The 24636-nt window shown below is 43.1% G+C and overlaps 1 protein-coding gene across 3 annotated transcripts in view; it reads right to left on the bottom strand.

Moving 5' to 3' along the window:
• The window catches only part of LOC135702162 (leucine zipper putative tumor suppressor 1-like), a 194150-nt gene extending 170064 nt beyond the window's left edge, over nucleotides 1–24086 (bottom strand). Inside the window, exons 1-2 of one of the 3 annotated variants that reach the window (XM_065223178.1) lie at nucleotides 23901–24086; nucleotides 22162–22420 (exon numbers count right to left, since the gene is read on the bottom strand). The gene's annotated coding sequence lies outside the window, so the exon portion shown is untranslated. Of the gene's footprint in view, nucleotides 1–22161; nucleotides 22707–23900 lie in introns of those variants that run through there. The other 2 variants (XM_065223179.1, XM_065223180.1) reach the window with 2 other exon arrangements.
• Nucleotides 24087–24636: the final 550 nt, after the last annotated feature.

Genomic DNA, 24636 nt, shown 5'->3' with positions numbered 1-24636 from the left:
CTTCTGCTCAGTAAGCAAAAACGTTTGCCACTAGGCAGACGAGCACCTTTTTAATCACCGAGTTGCGGTTATTACCATGTAGTCATATTAACAAATAAAACGATTGACGAATCTTGAATGTGGATGGGCCTGAGATTAGACTCATGATGTTCTGCTCAGTAAGCAAAAACGGTTGCTCTAAGGCCACCGAGCCCCTCATATCACATAATACCGTTGCTCAAATTTGTGTATCAATTCAAACCCGGAACCAACGACAACAACGAGTTTCGCAAAATACACGATACACAAGCGATTTTACCATAAATCTCTTTGATATGTAAGGACCTGGGACCGCGTTTTTCTGCTCAGTAAGCAGGCCACTGTAACCGACGATCTTTCAAATCCGAAAACTAAAAACTACGAAAAAGTACTTAGGCCTTCATTAAGTTCCACTTTCACGCGACGTTCAATGACAGGGTCCTATCCAGGATTACATCTGAAAAATCCAAATCTGGCCAACGCCCACCTAAACCTGTTCTAATCCACCTGAAATGACTAACGACTGGAAGACTTTGACTACCCAGCCATGCAATAGCCTCATTCCGTGCCTTATGGCAACTTGATGATTCTATTGCGCTCATCTTTTGGCACCACCCAGGGGAGACTTGGTCCTGTACCCAATGCTTAACTTATCTCCATTCCACTCAGCTACTCGCAATTTCTTGTGATATAGTGGGCGGAATATTATTATATGAGACAATTCCATGCAGACGTCTTTCCAAATTTGGCAGATCGACAGGTAATCGGTGAGTTACCACGATAGTTGCTATTCAACAACTCGACAACGTCCCATCGTCAACGCCTGCTATGAGAATTTCCCATTGCAGACGCCAACGAAATGACGTCATCGAGCTATCGATCAACTACCCTGGTTATCGCCTTATAGCACGATGCTAGGAGGCGAACCGGAAGAATCGATGAGCTACCTCTCCCTCTGAAGCGCTCCGTGAAATTCATCAAACCCAAGAAACTTTTAAGTTCTTCCTGGAAATCTGGTCTTCGAAACCCACGAATGGCTTTAATCTTCTCCTCTTCGACTCTTAGCCCTTCATGAGTCACCTGGAACCCGAAAAATTTAACGGATTGCTGCCCATACACACTCTTCTCTTCGTTAATACACACGTTATGTTCGTGGAGTTGTTCCAAAACGATCATCAAGTTCTCGTCGTGTAAAACTTCAATGTTTAAGTTGAATTTGATTCACTTACACATTCATCAACAGGAGCTTCCTCAACGTTCTTAATAGCGGCGATTTTCTTCGAACTTGATGCTGCTTCAATATCATCGGTGCTGATGCGGCGTTTCATAGAACCTGGTGTAGGCATATGGCGACAACCTCGTTCCAGGTGTCCCTCACGTTGACAGTTGTGACAAGTTTTGTCAGTAGCCTAGCAATCTGTTGGCTGGTGGTTCTTGCTCAAGCATCTGAGTGCTGTTCTCTATAACATTACGTTGACCATATCCTCTTCCTCTGGTGCTTCTCCAGTTTACGAACATTCTCTGTTGGTTGTTCTGAGAGTATTTCGGATTTTAAAAACGATTATCCCTCTGATCCCTTCTTTGTCCGCTAGCAGTGACAGCTGCCACGTGTGCTGTTTTTTTTGTGATTGATCCATTTCCAAAGCTCGAACTCTGGCAAGCAGATCTCCAAGCTCACCTCCCTTCCGTAGAATCTTTCTTGCTGTTTCACGAACCTTGCGATTGAGAGCGTGAGATTGAATTTATCTGCTACATGTTCTGCCAAATTATCCTCATTAAAATCGCATAGTTTTGCTACTGCTATGACCCGTTTGATGTATTTAACATCCGTTTCTCCAGGTTTCTGGTTCAGTGATCTCATCTTCTGTCGCTGCATGAAAATGTAGTCACGTGAACCGAAGAATGATGCCAGTCAGTGTGTCGTGTTAGAATAGGGAGTGGATTTGGTATCCGGACACTCAGGGCTCGACAATCTTTCGTTAAGAATCTCCAGCAGCTTCCCATGCAACCAAAAGTTCGGATAAACCCTTTTTTGGCTTAATCAGCTAATCGAAGGATTGTGAAGAGAATTCTATTCAGCTTATTTTTTAAGTAATTAATTGAACTTCCAAGTTCATATTCGATGTTTAAGCTTCTAACAGAATGCTGATTCACTTTTAAAAAGAACTTGAAAGTTCACAAAAGGTTCGTTTAACCGTTGGAGGGAATGCTATTCAGCCCAAAAAGAAAACTTGAATGAAATCGACAAACCAAAATAGAAAACAAATATATCTATTATTTTGCTGCTTACCACGTTCTCTTCTAATTTACTGCGTCGTCGGAAGATAATTTAATTTAAATTACATGTTTTTAAATTACTAACCGCAAGTCTCGAACTCGAGTCTTCCTCTTTGAAACCCAGATACATACCACTGTTCTATGTGAACGAAGTGGAATATCATATGATTTTACTCGATGTGCTGATTTCATACATAAAAATGGTTTTCAGAGTAGCCAACGTAGTTACGTAAGAACTATTTTTGAACTTCAAAGTCTCTGTTTAGTTCATGTCGAACCTTATCAGAACTTGAATGCTGCTAAAAAGTTGATACGGAACTTATTGTGAACCTGCACCGTTTGACATTTGACAGCTTGTTTTGTTTTCCGCAGAAGTTTTCAGTAACCTCGAAATGTACGAAACAATTTGACTTAATTGTAATAAATTTACCTGTTTTGAGACTTGTTTTATTCGGAAAATCATCAAGGTATGGTAGTGGAACGCAAACCTCAATGAAATTTATTAAAATATTTTTTTTTACTTACAGAAATGCCATTCGCCGTAGAAGAAACGCTCGAGGCTGTAAGGAGCTTTCGGTCGTTCCAGATCAATGGCTGCGGAAATCAAAAAGTGGACACATTTTGTTCTGGCCAAACGCAAACAGTGTCGCAGAACAAGATAAATTGAAACAAAGCTGCTAGAAATTGACATTTCTAAAGTTGCTTACAAGTTCAAGTCAAGGTTCAAGTCGAACTTCCTTCGAACTTATCTAGAACTTTACGTGTACTTTATAGTCTGAAAGAAGTTCAACATAGATTAATTGTGAACTTTCGCGCTGCTTAAAAGTACGGTTAGTCCTAAGATTGAACTTTGTGTTAGAGGCTCGAGACAAGTTCTTTATTCACTTTTTGTGAACTTCACAGTTCAAATGAAAGGGAACAAGAAACTTGTGTTGCACTTTCAAGGTTCCAATAAATATTGGCGGTACGTTGAAGAGCATTAAGTTCTGTTTGTACGTGTAGTGCCTTGTTATTCAGCAAGAAAGTTCCACGGAACTAAATTTGAACTTTTGAGTTCGTTTCTCAAGTAAAATGTGAACTTTAGGTTGCTTGGGCTGGTACCGGCTTTAATTTTGAATATGTTTATTTTTCTTGCCTCGTCAATTACTCCTGCCATGCACTGCACACAAGTTTCAATGTTTAATTCACTTAATTATCATAAAAAGCTCAAAAATTAAAATTCTATCCGAAAAGCTACTTTTCTCTTCCTTTGTTTTGATTTTTACTATTCCTCGATCCGTTTCAATACCTGCTATACATTTTTACGCTAGACCGGTATTTGGCCCAAACCGTGTTCCCAGTTTTCTTCCAGCCGAAGAACCACGTCTTAGACAGCTTTTCTATTAGTTGCCGAAGTACGAAGTAGTTGCCGAAAACAGTCTCTGCTTGACATCATTTATCCTATAAAGTAACGACTTATTCAGCACATTTAAGGCTGTGCACCATTTGCCGAGTTAAATTTAACTCGTGGCTAAAAGTGACATTTCGAAAGTTATTTATTATGTTCAAAAATCCCTGTGTTACCGATCGATCGGTTTACGAGCAGAACTCAGCCATGGTTGTCAAAATTTAACTTCTTGTCGGTCAGAAATAGCCACACTCGGATAGCAGGGTTAATCAATAGCTTTCCATCTGTCAAATTTTACCAAAAAGTTAAAAAAAATCGCCAAATGGTTCAGAGCCTAAAGGCCCAAGCGCAATGTGGGCGGAAGCGGAACGGAAACGGAAAGTTTGACAGTTGTCACAAATGACATCAAGATGCCTAACCGAAGTCGATTTGGTTCTAACTAGTTTTCAATCCGACAAGTAGGCTTTCTCAGATCGGGCTTTTCCGCTGCCGCTGCCGTTCCGCTTCCGCTGTCATTGCGCTTGAGCCTTAACTGTTTGAACCACAAGTAAGCCTACTTGTCGGATTGAAAACTAGTTAGAACCAAATCGACTTCGGTTAGGCTTTTTGATGTCATTTGTGACAACTGTCAAACTTCCCGTTTCCGTTCCGCTTCCGCCCACATTGCGCTTGGGCCTTTACTACCTACGTGACTTCTGAGCTCTTTTGAATGTTTGGCTCCCGTTGGACAGTTTGACTCGGCTCCCAGATGACAAGCATTTTGAGTTAGTTCGCAGTACTCAGGATTAACCCTGCTATCTGAGCATGGTTATTTCTGACAGACAAGAAGTTAAATTTTGACAACTGTGGCTCGAAAACCGATCGATCGACAGCACGGGGATTTTCAAACATAGAAAATAACTTTCGAAATGTCACTTTTAACCATGAGTAAAATTTAACTCAGCAAATTGTTCACAGCCTAAGAAGATCCTGAGGAACCTACAGGACGGTTTGTATAATGCCGATGGTGGTGTCGGCTTTTTTTCAATCACCCAACTAAAGGAACAAAGTGCGGACAGCAGTGGTAGTTTGACAGCTGTCAGCACGGACGGACCTAGTTACCACATAGACCATACTCTTTATGCCAAGAGTGCAACAAAGTCTGTGACACGACCGCCCTCGATTAGGAGAAAGAGAGACCGCCCGGGCCGCGGCATCTTGTTCCTTTGCTGATCATCACTCAGCCGTTTTTTTTTTCTCCAGTGCTACTTAGTGGCAGTGGTGGTGGCAACGGTATGCTCCGGGGGCAGGAGCGGGATGCTAAATAAAAAGCTAAGCCGCACCAAACCTCAGCGAGCGAGATGAGCTTGAAGCGCGCCCAGGGTACATTGCAAAAGAGTCAGGTTCTTGATTAATTTTCCCATGAAGATGACGACGGGGAAAAAGTTCCATCTCTGATGATGACCAGAGCCGATCATCGTTGCCCAGTGTTTTTCTTCGCTCTCAATGCGCACAAAAACTGCCCATCACAGTCGGTGCCCAGCAATACACAGATGGCCGTCTGCCTGCCTGCCTGCCTGTGCGAGCAAACCCGAATAGAAATTTGGACGTTGAATTACAGAAAATTCAATTCCCCGTCACTTTCCTCAGTTTAAACGCCTCCGGACCAGTGGTGGAAAATGTCATGGGGAAAAATGTCGTGACATTAGTTTCTCCCATTTAGTGGTGCACCGACCGATTCGTGAACTAAACGTCAAATCACGCTTGCCTAAATACAGGCTAACCACGCAATTACGTCGATTTGGTTTTTACTCGGGAACGAAGCCTACTTGGATGGTTTAAACGTGCACGATGATCTCTTAATAAAATTTTCACACGTTCCCATCATTGCTTCCATCCGGGCCGAGGACGGACGCGGGAAACAAACGGGAATACCCGGTCCGAGACACAGGCAGGCAGTCAAAGTGTGGGATTAGTCTGCAATTTGTGATTTACGTCGTTGTTGCGGAACAAGCGAGGAGCGAAGAGGGATGTATTAACAATGTTCTGTTTGCTTTACACAATGTTGTTATTACCGAGCACGGTTTGTTTACCGATTGGACTCGCCCTGGTCAGGTTTCCTTTGTTGCCGGTAGATAAGCGTGGATACAGACCTTAATTTTGACCAACATCCGGTTTCGGAACCATGATAAGGAAAAAATCACCACCGACCGTTTCCCAAAACAAAAAAACTGCATATCGGTCCGTTGTTGCTATTGTGTTCCACGTCAGTGCGGAAAGGGGTGCGACAACGGACGCGGAATTTCTTCGATTTCGATTTCTGACATTTCTTTCTCCTCCTTCAACAACTATATCCCGTTGCTTTTTTCGACGTTCGGTCGAACCAGTCTTGTCCATCGCCGTCGCCGCCGCCGCCGCAGTCTTCCCGTTCGATTTCGCTTTTCGTTGCGGTTGCCGCTGCCGCCTGCGCCTTCCCGGAACCTTCACTCCTTGAACAACTGGTATAGCTAGTATGCGAAACAACATTAAAATTAATATGCGCCATCGACCGACGTCAACCCGACGCTCTCTCTCCTCTCTCTCTCTCTCTCGACTGGAGTCGAACCCGACCCTGCAGGTTTTAGGATTCGTCGGACCACCCGTCAAATGAAAACGAAAATCATCATTAAGAAGACAAGGGAAAAAGCAAGATAAGCATCATCACTTTGAGCGCCCCCCTCGTCTCTCGTCTCGCGATCCCAAAACAACAACAACAACAACTCTGTTGCTGTGATTGCGAGAGAAGAAGAAAAATGTGTCTAATGGTTTCCGAACGCCTCAATTTATTGATTAGATTTATTGATCTTTTCGGATGATCACGACTTTTCGCTCACCCGGCCGTGTTCGTGGTTGTGTTTAGAAAGAGAAGGTGAGAAGGAGGTGGCAAGAAGGGGTTCGAGACTGCTACAATAGGGTTTCGAGGGGCTAGAGTTCAAATCCCATTGTTCTGCCGTTTGGCCATCTATTGACAGCGAGCGACTGAGTGAGTGAGCGAGCGAGCGAACCGGGGTGAGAGTTGCAGTTTAGCGATGAGGCTTAGTAGAAAGTTTGTGACTGTAGCGGGTCTGTTGATGGGATCTGTGAGCGCAAATTACGGCGCTCTTGGGCGATTATGACAGCTGAATACATATGGGATCGCAAAGAAACGGAGTTTGGCCTTTGTCGGGGAGATAGACGAAAGAAGATCTTAGGTCGTTTTGAGCTGTGGGAAACGATAATCCAAAGATTGCCTTTAGAATGTTGGCCTCCGTGTCTGCGGGAGTCTGAATTTACGTTCAGTTGACATTTTGTTTTGAATCCTTGAACGGAAACGCAAGTTTCATCCAAACAAACATCAGCACGGAACGCATTTTTTTCTCGCATAACAAAGACGGAACGATAGCAAACGTGCTGAGCTTTGGACGGAGCTAGTTCATCGAACTAGCGACCGCCAGTTTCGCGTCTCGTCTCAAATATACAATTTCACGTAGATAAACACCACCCGTTTGCGAGTCACGACGGTCCTGCGGACGGATTTTGTTCTCGGGCTAAAATAAATGGAAAAACGGGGCCAATCTCATCTGTTAAAACTCTCTCCCATAATGCCTCCCTCTGCTCCGGCGGTATCCGCACGATTCCGGGGATCAGGTGCAACGGAACGGAAAGCTTCCCGTAAGGCATTCTTCAGCAGAAGAGGGCGTCGTCTTGGTCGTGGTTGTTTGTGATGAAACGATCAGGTAAATGCCTGTCCCCTCGTGGCCTCGTGCACAAACAAACCACAAGCTTCAAAATAGAGGTTAGGCTAGAGGGACGGACGCCAGCAAGAGCAAGCAGGCGGCGCCGACATTGCACAAAATTGCCGCCCTTACTGGAACGCAGCACGCCATGTGACCTAAGCTTAGAGCGAGAGAGAGAGAGAGAGAGAGAGAGAGAGAGAGAGAGAGAGAGAGAGAGAGAGACGGAGAGTGGGAAACGATCAGTTCCGTTAGTGTGCCGAGGACGCAGGGGCGGCACTGCTGCAGTGTGCAATATTATTATGAGGGCTATTAGTGCGGTCTCCGCGCATTTCCCGTCGGGTCTAGGCTGTTCCTAAGGTAAGGTACGTTGAACAGACCGAAGAAGGAAGGAAACGACGACGCATAAGCCGGGTTCCTTCAGGTCAGGGTTTATTATTATATTGCTGTATGACTATTTTTAAAACACCATCACACTACTCGCAATGGCCTGTGTGCGTCGTCGGTGAAGTTGGGCCCGGTCTGCGGAACAAGGAAGGGATGATGTAATCAGGGTGGTAACGGAATTTCCATTTAAAATTCTGGTGTTTTCACAGGTTTGTCTGGTTCAAAATATTAATTGACTTGAAGTGTCGTATTCCATGTACAAGTTTAAGATACTGCAAAATTAATTTTATGAAAGATTAGAGATCTTCAGTGAAATCAAACAAACTACGGGAACACAAGGAAACTTAACGTCCTGAAAATATGGGAAACTTACTGGAAGCTTTAAGAACCTCAAAGTGGTTCTATTGAGTTCCAAAAACTGCAGAACTTTTAAGAAGTTCCTAGAAAGAAGACTTTTAAGAAGAAAATTTCAGAAATATAGAGAACCAGAGGAAAATTGTGGAATCTTTTAAGACGTTCTAAGCACCTCTAAAAAGCTAGACGTAGAGATCTTTGGGGAAATTCAGAGATCTTAACGACAGTTCCCGTAACTTTAGTCCAGACTTTTGGAGAAGTTAAAGATCTGTTTAAAGCATTGTGACCGCACCGAGGTTTCCAGGCTCGGCTGCGGGTAGTTCCAATTCCTCTGCTATTGTTGCGGCTGTTCCTTAGGCTGGTCCGTCTTCTCAAAACTTTGCTAATTTACAGAATACACTTTAAAGGGTTTGTTGAGCTTGAGTTTTGATACAATTTGATAACCTACCTACTTAATCTAAAGCTAAACCTAACGTGCCAGATCCCTGATGATCTACTGATCGAATCGCCTACAGCAATATCTGAACCTTTCGATGGTAGCAGTTTTCCGTAATTCCAGCCTCTGAAGACCAGCCAGGCGATGGACCTCAGAGTTTAGAGTGCGTGGAGGACAGTTGAGGATCATCATCAGGATCTTGTTTTGGACTTGCTTTGTAATATTAGGTGATGGCAATCCGCGGTACTCTCCCAGATTGGGACCCCGTATTCTATCACGGGAAGGATTATTTGCTTATAGACAGCAAGCTTGTTTTTCAGGGACAGAGTGGATCTCCTGTTGATGAGCGGATACAGGGATCTCATCAGGATGTTGCATTTGGTTTTCGTTTAGTCACTGTGTTCCCTGAAAAGCAGCTTGCTGTCGAGTGTAAGGCCGCGGTAGACTACCTCGTTGAACCATTCCACCACTGTGCCGTTCAAGTTGATCTTATCATTCTCAGACGGAACAAGTCTGGGAGATTTGGAATGAGGAACCTGCCCAAGTAACAATTTTGGTTTTATGAGGGTTCTGTGGACCATGATTTAGACTTGTAGAACGCTATAAAACCACGATAAAACCTGCAATGTTACTTGGGTGGGATGACCTGGGTTTTTGCCACGTTTATACGGATCTTCCAGCCGTTGATATAATCAGACAGGACATCCAGTCCTCTCTGAAGTTTGGCGGTCAGAGCTCCGATGACCCTACCCATATAGACGATGGATGTGTCATCTGCGAACGGGGAAAACGATCCACCATCAGGGAGAGCCTGCATATCGGAGGTGAACAGGTTGAACAAGATGGGTCCAAGGATGCTTCCTTGTGGAACACCCGAAGGTATCCGATGTGATGCCATTCAGAGAGACTCAGAACGTCCTGTCCGCTTTTTCAACGTCCAACAACGCCATGGCAGATGTTTTTGAAACAGACTTGTTCGGTCTGAGAATGTTTGTTACCCGAGTCAGCTGATGGACGGTCGAACGACCTTTCCGAAAACCAAACTGTTCCGCGAGTAACAAGCAGGGCCATACAAAGTCACTTTCAATCGATAATCGTCAAGCGACGACGAAGCTGTCCATCATCACTTTCAATTGAAAGTCATTCTGTCTTCTCTTCGAGCAGATGCTTTTCAATATCAACAGAACCACTTTCGATCAGTTTTCATGCTGTTTGTATAGCCTTTACTAGTGTTCATTTCGTCTTTCATTGTCAAATGAACTTACTTGCGCAATCGATCCAAATTCACGCAGTTTTTCTGACTTTTGTTGATTGTTCACTCGGTTAATTTAAACGCATGCTTATAGATCTGTGCACGTGGATGTAAAATTTATCATTGTCGGGTGGTTTGTTTACCCATCAATATGGGTATTTTTGGAATCGGGGTGACGCCTAGAGACCGGAAATCGATGACCGACGCCATTTTGAAATCCAAGATGACAACTTCTGATTCCAGAAAAGTGTGAAATACTGACAACGATTTATCAATAAATATGGGTATTTTTGGAATCGGGTGACGTCTGAAGATCGAAAATCGATATTCGACACAATTTTAAAATCCAAGATGACGGCTTCCATTTTAAAAAAGATGATGACGTCGAAAGGCTGAAAATCGATATTCGACGCCAATTTGAAAGCCAAGATGACGGATAACAGAAAAAGTGGGAAATACTGTCAAATACCCACCAATATGGGTATTTTTGGAATCGGGATGACATTTATAGGCCTGAAATCAATGATCGTCGCCATATTGAAATCTAAGATGGCAGCTTCCTTTTTCACAAAAAGTGGGAAATACTGTCAAATAGCCATCAATAGGATAAAGTTTTAATCGGGGTGACGTCTAGAGGTTGAAAATCGTTATCCGACGCCATATTGAAATCAAAGATGGCAGTTTTCGATGTCAGAAAAAGTTGGAAATACTGTAAAATACCCATTATTAATGGTATTTAAGTAATCGGCATGTCATCTAGAAGTCGGAAATGGATGTCTAACGCCATTTTGAAATCCATGATGGCGGTTTCCGATATCAGAAAAAAAAGGGGAAAATACTGATGCCAACCCTCAATATGGGTATTTTTGAAATCGGGTGACGTCTAGAAATTGGAAATAGATATGCGACGCCATTTTGAAATCCTAGATTGTGCCTTCCGGTTCAAACAAATGTGGGAAATACTGTTAAATACACATCAATATGGTATTTTAGGGATTGGAATGAAATCTAGAGACTGAAAATCGTTATCCGACGCCATATTGAAATCAAAGATGGCGGCTTTCGATGTCAGAAAAAGTTGGAAATACTGTCAAATACCCATTATTAATGGTATTTAAGTAATCGGCATGTCATCTAGAAGTCGGAAATGGATGTCTAACGCCATTTTGAAATCCATGATGGCGGTTTCCGATTTCAGAAAAAGGGGAAAATACTGATGCCAACCCTCAATATGGGTATTTTTGAAATCGGGTGACGTCTAGAAATTGGAAATAGATATGCGACGCCATTTTGAAATCCTAGATTGTGGCTTCCGGTTCAAACAAATGTGGGAAATACTGTCAAATACACATCAATATGGTATTTTAGGGATTGGAATGAAATCTAGAGACTGAAAATCGTTATCCGACGCCATATTGAAATCAAAGATGGCGGCTTTCGATGTCAGAAAAAGTTGGAAATACTGTCAAATACCCATTATTAATGGTATTTAAGTAATCGGCATGTCATCTAGAAGTCGGAAATGGATGTCTAACGCCATTTTGAAATCCATGATGGCGGTTTCCGATTTCAGAAAAAGGGGAAAATACTGATGCCAACCCTCAATATGGGTATTTTTGAAATCGGGTGACGTCTAGAAATTGGAAATAGATATGCGACGCCATTTTGAAATCCTAGATTGTGGCTTCCGGTTCAAACAAATGTGGGAAATACTGTCAAATACACATCAATATGGTATTTTTTGGATTGGAATGAAATCTAGAGACTGAAAATCGTTATCCGACGCCATATTGAAATCAAAGATGGCGGCTTTCGATGTCAGAAAAAGTTGGAAATACTGTCAAATACCCATTATTAATGGTATTTAAGTAATCGGCATGTCATCTAGAAGCCGGAAATGGACGTCTAACGCCATTTTGAAATCCATGATGGCGGCTTTCGATTTAAGAAAAAAATAGGAAATACTGTCAAATACCCATCAATATCGGTAGTTTTTTAATCGGGGCGCCTAGAGATTGGAAATAGATATGCAAAGCCATTTTGAAATCCAAGATGGTGGCTTCCAGATTTAGAAAAAGTGGGAAATACTAACAAATACCCATCAATATGGGTATTTTTGGAATCGGGATGTCGTTTAGAGAATGAAAGTCGATGTCCGACGCCATTTTTAAAGTCTTGAAATTTTGAAAAAATGGAATATTCTATCAAATATCCATACATACAGTTTTCAATCAAGGTAATGTCTAGAAGCTGGAAATCAAAATCCGATGCCATTGTGAAATCCAACATGGCGGCTTCCGATTTGACAAAAAGTGTCAAATACCCTAAAATAAGGGAATTTTCAGAACGTAGATGCCGAAAATCGATGTCAGACGCCATATTTAAAACAAAGATGGCGACTTCTGGTTTCAGAAAAAGTGGGAAATACTGTCAAATACCCATCAATGCGGGTATTTTCAAAACTCCAGCAATGTCTAGAGTCCAGAAACCAATGTTTGACCCATGTTAAAAGCTAAGATGGCGACTTTTGTTCAGAAATAGTGTGAAATACTGTCAAATATCGATCAATGTGGGTACTTTAGGAATCTGAGTGACATCAAGATGACGGCTTCCGATTTTAGGAGAAGTGTCAAATACCCTACAAATGGCGTCGAATATCGATTTTCATATCTTAGGATATTTTACATTTTTTCTGAGCCCGATGACCGGCATATTGGATTCCAAAATGGCGTCCGACATCGATTTTCGGCACCTTCGCGTCGTCCCCGTTCCGAAAATACCCATATTGTAGGGTATTTGAGACTTTTCCTTATCCCGGTGGCCGCCATCTTGAATTCGTTAATTTAATTGTCGTTTAATATAAAATAACAATTTATTACTATTCCACTCCGGATTCCATTCCTATCGGCAACCGATATTGCGTGTATACTATCCGGATACTATAACATGATGCCTTACGATGCGACACGTGACAAGTCGAATGAGCCCCGAAATAAAGTGAAAGTGGAAAAAACGGAGGGAGCAGTTTTGCGAGTAATTCATTACGTCAATTGAAACAAGTCTTTGCTTCAAATGAAATGAACTTGACGAACGAAACAAGCGATAGTCAAGTCATGTTTGATAGAAGGAATGTTCATCGTGACTCGGTAACAAGGAACACAATGACTTACACGAAAATGATATTGCTCGAAATGAAGCGATTCTGCGGAGAGTTCATTTTCTTTTCTTTGTTTCGAAAATGCAGAACTTTGGTAACAAGTTGTTTTCTTCGGCAGATGTTAGGAGCAGTATTAGGTGGAAGATTGCTCTTGCGAATAGTTTTGATAATCCTGAGAGAAGGCTGATTGATCGGTAACTTGAAGGAGAGGACGCATCCTTCCCAGGTTTCCGGATGGGTATGACTTTAGCTGACTTTCAGCACGAGGGGAAGTAGTCAAGTCTGAGGCACAGATCAAAAATCAGTGCTGTATGGTTGTAGAATCTGGAATTGTTTGAGTTCCAGATTCAGGATGTTGTCGAGACCTGGGGCCTTCATGTTTTAGATGATTTTATATAGGCCAACGGTTCCGTCAGCCGTAATCTCGGATTTCTCGGGAAAAATATTGGGAATCTAAAAGAGGTTTGGTTGCGTTTTCAGCAACCTCAGCTTCGTGAGGGCTAACGATGTTTTGTCCGCGATTATGGGAGCTGACACTTTGTCGAACTATCGCGGCAGCCTTCTCTTCAGGAGTTATCAGATCAACGATCCAGTGGGGTCAGTGGTGGAATGGGTGTTGGATTATTTTTAAGGATTTTGGATAGTTTGCAAAAGGGTTTTGCACAATCTGGGAGTGAGTTGATCCTGTTAGCAAAGTTCTGATTTCTGAGGTTCTCCATCCTGGCTTGGATGGTTTTTGTTAGGCGATTACAGTGGGTCTTCAAGACAGGCAAGCCAGAACGCTGGTATTGCCTTCGAATGGAGTAACGGAGTCTAATGAGATTTTTGGTAATTCTATCAAGGTTCAAAGTATTGCTCCCTTGTCTGGATACTGGCACGTGTTGTTCCCTGGCCAGGGATAACGCCTCCTCGATGGACACCGATCAACGTCTTCGGGCATCTCCGGAAGGACACCGTAGTCGACAGTGGAGTCGACACAGTGTTGGAACTGCTCCCAGCTGACGTGATGGTAGTTGGAATCGGTTGACGGATGTGCCAACTTCGGCCACCACCGGATAGTGGTCCGAACTCAGCTCCTGGTGGGTCACAGGTTGTGAGATGTTGTCCCGTATGTTGCTGATGAAGATGTCGATGTTGGAGTGTACGCCAGACCGAATCTTGCACGTCGTCGTTTAGGATTGTGCCATTTAGGTTACGTCGACTGTTGCCCCAAGCCTGGTGTTTAGCGTTCAGGTCGCCAGCGATGATGTACTTCTCGCGTCGTCGATTTAGTCTGATGATGTCTCTTCGCAGGTCTGCTGCCGACCCGTCCCTGACAGGTGACTTGTTTGGGACAGTAGGCCGCAATGATGGTAATAGGGCCGACAGGAGTGGAGATTTCCACACCCACAGCTTCGATCATCTTCAGCTGGGAACTCGGTAGCAGTCGACAGCAAATATTTCTCCTCATTGCGATAGCCACTCCTCCTCCTCCACTGGAGCTGGTCCGATCTAGCCGTACGAGCCCGAAAATTGGGTAGGTGAACATTTATCTCCGGCTTTAGGTGTGTATCGGTGATGACGGCGATGCTATGTCCATTGAAGAAATCAACGAACTCAATGATTTTGCTCTTGAGCGAGCAAGCGTTCCAGTTGACTATTTTGATGGCTTCCCGGTCCATACTTTTGTACGAGGGACATAACTGCACGAAGGTGTTCAGGTTGTGTCTTGGTGGTGCGCAATATTATGATCACCTCAGTCACGAGGATCACTCAGTCACGAGGATCACTAGCACGGGCGTACGAAAATCTCGGGGCAGAGAGCCATGGCTCGACTGGGCCGCAGCGGCAGTGAGGCGATACTGAACTGAATGGTGGCTGGGACCCGCTTGATCTGATGATGATGTGATCTTGAACGTGTCCATGTTGACAATAGGAGCACGATTATTGCGGTGGCGACCAGGTTGGTTCATCGTGGAAGCCTGTTGTCGGATCTGTATGAAGGCTGCTCGCTTGGGACATCTCCTATCGCTGCCCAGATGGTTGGAATCACAGTTCATGCACCTAGGTTCAGCTTCTTCTTCCTTCTTGCAAGCGGTAGTATGGTGAGCCCCTGCACATTTTCCACAACGAGCCTTCATGTGACAATTCTTCGTACCGTGCCCAAATGCCAGACAATTAGTGCACTGTGTCACGACACGGTGCCGAGGGCGATACTGCTCCCACTGAATCACGAGGTTAAACAGCGCGCGAATCTTCCGCAGAGCAGCCACACTGGTGGAGTCCTTATCGAAGTGCACCAGGTCCCGGAATGCACTGGTTTGTTGATGTTGATTGGTTGCAGCTGAAGGCGTTCCAAATCCGCTTCAATCTCCGCAACAGGGAGATTTGGAAGATCACGGATCACCATTTTCAGTGGTTTGCTTCCAGGGACGCCGTAAGTGTAGAACTCAAACCGGTTCACCTGAAGAAATGTGCCAAACAGCTGTGTACTCCGCCAGCGTCGCGCACAAGATTTTGATCCCCGTGCTGCACAGCTTGAACAGCGGATGGATTTGATTTTTAGCCAGCTCATTTCTGAGCAACGCGAGTTCCTTCGTCGAGGTGAACAGTGGAGGCACTTTTTCCCGTTTCTCAACTGGATCTATATATGCTTCTTCGGGGAGTGCCGAGAACGGATTACTCTGAAGCAACCTTCCCGTTTGGTTGCTGGCACCAGCTTTCTTGTGAGGCCTTTACGGGGCATCTTGAACGGATGCGGTTGCATCCAAACTTTGGCGACCTCACCTCACCTTTTTTTTCAGCGGGTGAGTGGAGGCATTCAATTGCTGCTCCACTACCGCCGATTTAGCTACTATCACGCTTCACGTGAATTCACTAACTCTATCTACTATAAGCATGAGTTTAGAACAATTCAGGATAGTTCCACGGTGTGCTGAAAAAATCGAGACTCCTTAAGAAATGCGGGCCATTTCAGGGCAGTACAGATACCTGCAGAGAATTTACGGAACTTCATGGAAGTCCAGTGAATTTCAGGGAAGTTTAAAAGTATTTTCGAGAATTCCATTTATTTCAGAACCTATCCGAGAACTTCAATAGAATCGGGAGCTTCAGGGAAGCTCCGAAAATATCAAGACAGATCAGAGAATCAGAGTGCAGTTCAAATAATTTCCTGAAAATTGCAGAAACCTTAAAGAAATTTCGTAAAATTCTGGGAATTTCCGGAAATTTGAGCAAATTTGCGCAGGGTGAAAGACAAGCAAACTTTGTGTTTGCTTGATTCTCACCAGAGGTGGCAACAGTACATTTTTTGAAAAACCATCGTCCAAAGCGAAACAAAACAGCCAGCACACGGGCGACCGTGTATAACTACATTCCAAGCGAACAGCGGAGATAGAGAATAAATAAAATCTCGCAGCCTGATTTTTCCAAACAGTTTATTGTAATGAAATTTCAGCTGCAGGCTTGCGTGTGACAGTAAATTACCAACTCCCTTATTTACGCATAATTTAAACATCAATGCTTATGAGTGGTCAGTCTTCATTCTTATCATTTAATTCCATGCAATAAACATCAAATAAATGCAGTAATTAGCCAGAAATCAGCAAAATTCTACACGACATAAATTTATGTCGCGCGAGCCGCCGGTCTTGTCTGCTTCTTTGTGCGAAAATGTTCTGTCGCTGGCAGAAAACAGTTTAGAAATGTCATGACATTTTTGCCGCTTGCCAGTTTGTTTTTGTGTGTCGTCACAATGGTTATCGCAAAATGTATCAAATGTTAAGGAAAAAATGTTAAACTCCAGGACTCGTGCCACCACTGATTCTCACTTTGTTTACTTCAGAAAATCAGTACATTGCGCGCATTGAGTGATCAGATGACAGCCCTGTCTGTGAAGATCACAGGAGTTCTGCTTCTCAGAGTTTGCATTAAAATTTACTTTGATTTCAATTCAGGTTGTTTTTTTTTATTTTAATCTGATCTATCACCAACATTTAAGGGACAAGATGATTCAGAAATATCGGGCCTGCTAAAAATTAATTCAGGGTTTTCGTGAAATTCTACTCAAAACTACCTCAGGCTTCGCATGAAATCTAAAAATTTCCTCGAATGAGTTCCTTAGAAATTATAATAACATGCCATAAGCCTTTAAAACCGTGCAATTAATTTGACTGCAGATTCTTGAACATTTCTTGAAGTATTACAACTTTTAAATGTAGAATTTCAAAAAGACTTGATCAAATTTGAAATTTATGGGCAATATGCATATTTTAGAACCTTGACTTAGTCTAGCTTAGTTGTCTAGCTCCTCGTGTGACAGCGTAAGAGCAATTCTTCTGTTTTCAATTCGGGTGTTTCTAAGAAATAAGTTTTTTTTTTCATTCCATCATTTTTGCTGCTCATTTCTGGTAGAGTGAATGGTTAAACGTAATTTTCGAAACATTATTGGAAACAGGCTTGGGAATTGTCAACCTCATGCCGATAAACTATGTAACAACGACAACAACAAAAAGTCAACGCTCATCTGACAAGCACGATGCAACAAACTTCCAAGGGGGGAGGTGGCTGTCAAATACGAACAATCGTCGCCTACCTCGCATAACTGGTTCCAAACGTAAACAAGCCATAAGAAACCTACAGCGTTTGTTTACGTTTGGAACCAGTTCCATACAAGAATGATCAGTAGGCTGATTTGACAGCACGTCCCCCCCAGCAAACTTCTGCTTGAAAGACTGATCTCCTGGGCTGCCTCTCGACGACACATTTTCTATTATTGTCTTTCTCTCATTTGGTCACGAAACATCTGTTGTATGACGTTTTCCAGAACGACTTAAGGCCGGCGCACAATAGATACGTTTTAAGGTTTTTTGACAGTTAGCACATGCATTATCTGTCAAAAAACCCGAAAACGTATCTATTGTGCGCCGGCCTTTAGTTGTCTCACGTACGTCGGACGACAAGATTGACGGAAACTGTCGACATGGTTATTGACGAAAAAAGTCTGTCATTCTTCCATTCTGTCGCGACAAAACTGCCGCTGGTCGTTTTCTAGTAAATGCATGTAGCTTTGCATACAAGACACAACAAGAAATAACTGGAATTGTGTTGTTTTGACGGGATTTCACCTCTGACTCGAAGTAGCTTGAATCTTGGCGCTGAACTTCGTGTGTGCGGTGATAAATACCCATCAACGGACACAACTGGAAGCTGCCGAAAATCGATGTCCGACGCCATTTTGGAATCCATTTTCTATTTTTAGATGAAATTCTCTAAACATCATTCCTTTTCCAAAAATACTCATATTGAAGGGTATTTGACTGTATTTATATCTTTTTCTGAAACCGGAAGCCACCATCCTGGATCTCAAAATGGTGTCGGACATTGATATTCGGCATCTACATGTCGTCTCAAAAATCCATATTATTGGGTATTTGACAGTTTTTCTGAGGTCACTGGCCACCATCTTGGATTAAAACATGGCGTCTGACCTCGATTTTCGGGATTTACGCGTCGACCCAGTTCTGAAAATATCCATATTATAGGGTATTTGACAGTTTTTCTGAAGTCACTGGCCACTTGTTCCGAAAATACCCAAATTTGATAGTTTTTCTGAATCTGAGAGCCGCCATATTGGACTACAAAATAGTGTCAGACATATATTTTCGGGATGTACACGTCGAACCCGTTCCGTAAATACACATATTGTAGTGTATGTGACAGTTTTTCAGGATATGAGAGCCGCCATATTGGATTAAAAAATGGCGTCGGACATCGATTTTTGGTCTCTAGATGTCATTCCGATTTCGAAAATATACATATTGAAATGTATTTGGCAGTACTTCCCACTTTTTCTGAAATTGGAAGCCACCATCTTGGATTTCAAAATGACGTCGGAAATCGATTTACAAATTTTAGACATCATCGCAATTCCGAAAATATACATATTGAAGTGTATTTGGCAGTATTTCCCACTTTTTCTGAAATCGGTAGCCGCCACCTTAGATTTCAAGATGGCGCTGGGCATCGATTTTCGGTCTCTAGAGGTCAGCCCGATTCTGAAAATTTCCATATTGAAGGGCATTTGGCAGTATTTCCCACTTTTCTGAAATAGGAAATACCAATAACATTATTTCCGGCCATTTTTGAAATCAGGCCTCCGTTTAAGAATGGATATAGTACTTTGTTTCAGGGAACAGTATGAGTGACATATGACTAGAATAGATAGTCGCGACTGGATGGATTCTTGATTTTGTCGTGGTGATCTTGTCGTGCGACAAGAAATTGTTGTTTGACAAGAATTTTCCAGGATGAGCATTTTTTAATGTATCTTGTCGAGCGTCAATGGCAAACGCGACAATTTCCATATCCGATTGGGAATTTCTATAGTTAAAAATTTATTCCCCAGTTTCAACCTCATATAATGCTTTATGTGTGGACTTTCAGACACCGTATTAAGAAAACAGTATCGATCCAACTTTTAGAGTCGATAACATTTATTGCGTTGATTTATTGCGATAAAAATACCCTTAACTTTTGTTTGTCATGTTATATTAATACATTTTAGCCGGAAAAAAATGTGTGCCATTGCTTTCTCTACAGCTCTTCTCCAGACCACTTTTTCAAAACATTTGAAACAAAGAGGTTAGAATTGGTTCTCGCCGTTGAAAAAAAAAAAAACCAAAATGGTGGTTCTGACGATCATAATTGGATTTGACTTTCTCAATGGAAGTACAATGCCCACAATGGGTAAAATTGACAATCACGGCGAATCACGTTGAGATGGAAGTAATGTACCAGATTGCGGAGGAAAAAGCGGTTTTCATCAAGTTCAAATCGGAAGAATCAATGCATTGTACATTGCATCCCGGAGGCTGAAGATACTTGTGAAAAGGAAGTTAGCGATGCCAAGATTCAGCAACCAACGGTATTTAAGGATGCGAGAGATAAGTATTACTTATCCGAGTACGGTAACATAGACTGGAAGTTGCTGGAAATAATCATTGTTGAAGAATGTATAGACGTCAAATGAAAAAAGTAAGATTCCTGATTTAAATGTTATCACTGACTACCATTGATAAACAATCTGAAAGGTCCAATTTTTAATTTTCTCAAATTTACAAGACGGAAAATTTCCATATGGTCAGGATCATTGGGATTGAGATAAAACAATGATTAGTACACTAGAGCGATCGATTTGTTTATAATAAACTGACACCTGAAAGGTCACATTCAAATAAACAACTTTACCAATGACGGAGACTTTCTATGAGATCAGCACCATTAGAAATGAGGCAGAACAATATTTTGCACACCTCTTAATGAGCGCTCTTTCAACTAAATTGCCCGGCATCCGAAAGACCTCACTGGAATGAGCAACTTTGCCTAAGATGGGAACATTCTATATGGTAAGGCTCATTAGAAATGAGGCACACCATATATACTTAGTACTATCAATTTCCACACGCAAACCAAAAATCTATTACAATGAATGTTAGTTCCGTTTCCTATCATCCTCTGTTCATGAACATCGCAGCGAATGTTAGAAGTTGACCTTACAGGCGATGTAATGGTTTTTTGTCTTTTTCATTTCGTGTTCTTTCTACGCTTTCGACTATACCAGTAAGCTTGTAGAACGACGCACATTGTAGAACATTGTACAACGACGCACACACTTGTCTCGAATCTCTCCAGCAGAAAAAGCATTTACGAAGTCGAGCGTTTTTATTTCGTGTTGCATCTACGCTTTCGACTATAGGTACCAGTAAGCTTGTAGAACGACGCACATTGTAGAACATTGTAGAACGACGCACACACTTAACTCGAATCTCTCCCCCAGAAAAAGCATACGAAGTCGAGCATTTTTATTTCGGGTTCAATCTACGCTTTCGACTATACCAGTAAGCTTGTAGAACGACGCACATTGTAGAACATTGTAGAACGACGCACGCACTTAACTCGAATCTCTCCAGCAGAAAAAGCATACGAAGTCGAGCATGCGAGAAAATGAGCGCTTCATGTTTGCTTTAAGCATGGAGAGAGCAGTGGAGAAAGCACAGGTCTGATAGTCGCAACGTCCATGGTTCGAGTCCAGTCGGCAACCTTTTTTCTATTTTTTTCGACATAATTAATTTCACTCACTAATACAACTCCACATTTTTCGGTCTCCAATTTTCTTACATCGGACCGCAGCTAGGTATATCGCATCCTCGGTTCATGCGGTCTCCACTTACATCCTCTGATGATGAATCCCACATAATTGTAAGCGAATCTTACATCCACCGGTTGGGTGCAGTAATATGCCTAAAGTAAGATGTAAAACTATGTCGATAGATAGTTGCATTCCCGGGAACTCGGGTTGATTCCGGCCCTCCAATCGACCAATCCACCAATCGATTCTGCAGAGTTTTTCCTTTAAGAATATGTATACCATGTTGACTGAAACCGTCTGCCAGCCCAAATATTCAATTTAGTCGCGGTTTTGTCAATTTTTGCCACTATGCAGTGTGTCTGGGTTCAATCCCAGCCAATGTCATTGGGATTTTTCTGATGCGATTCAATATATGATGGGTGCGTTAACTACCCTTGCGGATCAGAGACCGATGTTAAATAAAGGAATCAATAATATTGTTAATAAATAACAGCTCATGAGAGAATGAATGAGTAACTTAGTGATTTGCCACCGAATTATGAATTATGCCCAACGCGTACCCCAGCGCATCCAAATGGACAATGTTTTGTATTGGACAAACTTCTCTAGGGGAAATAAAATCTCCCGCTACTTGTCCTGATCACACCATTCTCGGAATGAACTTAAAATCATCCACCAATGACCATTAGGATCAAAGAAGCATCACAAACGCCGCAAGTCGATGAAGATCGCCAACCTGCCTAAGCCGTCTTCCGTCGTCGCCGCCGGACGAAGACGACCATCAATCTGCTGACAGCGACCAGTGCATGTTATCTAAAAATGGCACCTCACTCGGGATTGCCGCATGGATGCCGCCGCGACACCGATCATCATCATCATCATCATCGGCAAAAAGGAAATGAGAAAGGCTTAGGCAGTTAAGCCGATCGTGCAAAAAAAAGAGCTTCCCCGCGCCGCCAGAGGGCGTTGTGCGTATTTGGCAGCACGTGCGCCGACGCATTCCGCGGATAAATAATTTTCCAATCGCTACTTACCAACTGTTGTTCCGATGGGATCGAGCAGAGCAGATTCTTCGCAGAAAGGGTCTACGGCCGGGTTCCGTCTGCCACCTGGTGTCTTGGCAATTTTTTTCGTTTTTTCTGGTTCGTTTAGAGTATCAGTTTCAGCCAGAACTCCAGCAAACAGGCACGATCGATTTCAACTTTGATAGCACTTCTCACTTATTATTATTATTATTTTTCTTTGCAGATGGAGTATTGAAATACCAGCGAATCACTCACCCGAAGGCACTCTCTGAAGGCAAAAAGAACGCGAGGTTGTGAGGAGCGGAGAAAAGAGAAGGGAAGTTGAAGCTCAGCTGTTCTCGGTGGTTCCAATTTATGGCTCAATTCCGAATAAAAAAAAAACCGTCCGATTGAGGTTAGTTTAATAACAATTTTTTTCGCGCAGCAAATCGACCAACGGACTGCGAGGAGGATCTAGTAGGGGTTGGTTTATTGACAAATAAAATAATTTTGACGTTCACATAAAATTTTTAATAAACACACCAGTACCGTGTCGCGAGGTAGAGGTCGCCGTTGATGAATACATCTGGGTAGAGTGTGTAATTTATAAATGTTCCTACAGCCTTCTCTAGCGAAAAAAAGAAGGCAAATCGAGGGGAGAGGCACAGTCGCAGCGCGAAACCGACAGAGTCCTCTTGCGCCAAGAGTCTTGACGTCTCGACGAGACAGTCGATTCCCATTCACAAAACGGCGGCGACCGAGGTGGGCACAGGCAAAGGCATCTAACGAGATTCAAACAGGTGATATACGAGCTTTTGCAAACTCCGAACACGAGTCGTAAAAAGGAGACGAGGAAAAGACGAGGCAGGGCCGGGGCAAAAAAGTCAGTACTGGTTTATGTACATACTTATGGGAGCGTCCGGGAGGTATGTTAGGTACAAATCGCGAACACCGACCGATGCGAAACGACCAGGTCGCGACCAGCTGATAGCCTACAACCGTTTTGCATTTGAATACCTTGAAAATTGCGTTTGCCAACCGCGAAAACAAACCTTCCCTCGGTGAATGTCAAACGGAAGGCAAATCAAATTTCGACTACGAAAGTCCCTCCCCCCTCCCCCTCAATTTCCGCCTATTCGTTCGATCCTATCGAATCTTAACGAGCGTGCAATTTTTCCACATTTTTGGCACTGAAAGTGAATTATTTCCAGCCATAAACGGAAAACAGGAATTGGGGGGCCTTTTCACTCTGTCTCTCCACACACACTTCTTTCTTCGCTCGTTTCATGCATGCATTCAGTTTTTTTTTTCGCGAATTTTCGTTTCGTAAACAACCAACTACCGATCCCCCTTCCGATCGTTGGTCCACTGCTCTGTGATTTCTTGAAACGGCTCACTGCCCAAACAACCAACCCTTTTGGTTGCGTCGTCGTCGTCGTGTTTTCGAATCGAACGACTTTCGCACGGGGAACGCAGTAGGCGCTGCAGCAGCACTCACAAAAAAATAAAAACGGTCGCTTTTCAAAGTGCAACGGACCAGGACGGTTGCAAGTGGCAACTCTGAGAAACTTCGTCCTCCGACTTCGTCGTCGTCGCCGTCGTGTTGGGCAGTTGAATGAAATTTTCTTGCTTCCTTGTTTCCACTTCTCCGTTTTCCGTTCACTCTGGTTGCTAATTTAATTCAGTTTTAGCATTATCGCATATTTCCACTTTTATTCTTCTAAGTTGTTTCAAAAATTCGCTACTTCAACGAAAACAAAAAACACTACCTTTGCTCGCTTTACTCGAATTCTTCAAATCCCACCACGGCAAAAAGTTCCGAACTACACATTTCCTTCGTAACGTAAACACACCCGGATCTAGGATGACACTCCTTCGCGAAACTTGTTCTTCCTAGTCACAGAAACACTCAAAAAAAAAACAACACCGAGACAAAATCACTCAACCACCCGCGCCGAAAGAAAAAGTTCGAGCATGACCAGCGCTGGCAAGAACTGCGGCAAGACTGACGACTGACCTGGGATCGAATCGAGTGAAGGTGCTGTGCTTACAACCCGGGTAGGCGCGATCGCGATCGTTCGTACTTTCGCGCACCGTTCACCAGTCGTCAGTCAGCAGTCAGTTTAGTCAGTGGGTGAGCCGTGAGAAGTGAAATGCAATCCGCGCTCACGTGCGATCGTGGGTTGCGAGTGAGTATATGGTGGCGGCTAGGCACTTGAGCAAGTTGATCCCGTGGGAGAGCACCGTCGTTATCTCTTGGACGTGGCTGGCACGTTGATTTTTGCTGATCGTGGAGGCTCTCACGATTTGAGCTTGTTGCGAATGGATGGAGCACTGAGAGAGAGGATAAAGAGAGATGAAGAGAGCGAGAGAGAGAGAGAGAGAGAGTGAGTGATGATGTGTTGCATTGCAGTTTGGGGCGAATCCACGTAGTAGAACATTTCTTGATTTTCTATTTGCATTATTACGATTCCCAGACCACGATTATGTACACGAATTTCCAAC

The sequence above is a fragment of the Ochlerotatus camptorhynchus genome, unplaced genomic scaffold (genome assembly GCF_037179485.1).
Source record: "Ochlerotatus camptorhynchus isolate MF236.1 unplaced genomic scaffold, CSIRO-AGI_Acam_v1.1 ptg000185l, whole genome shotgun sequence".
Lineage (NCBI taxonomy): Eukaryota > Metazoa > Arthropoda > Insecta > Diptera > Culicidae > Ochlerotatus > Ochlerotatus camptorhynchus.
This window is presented reverse-complemented; position numbering and strand designations above follow the sequence as displayed.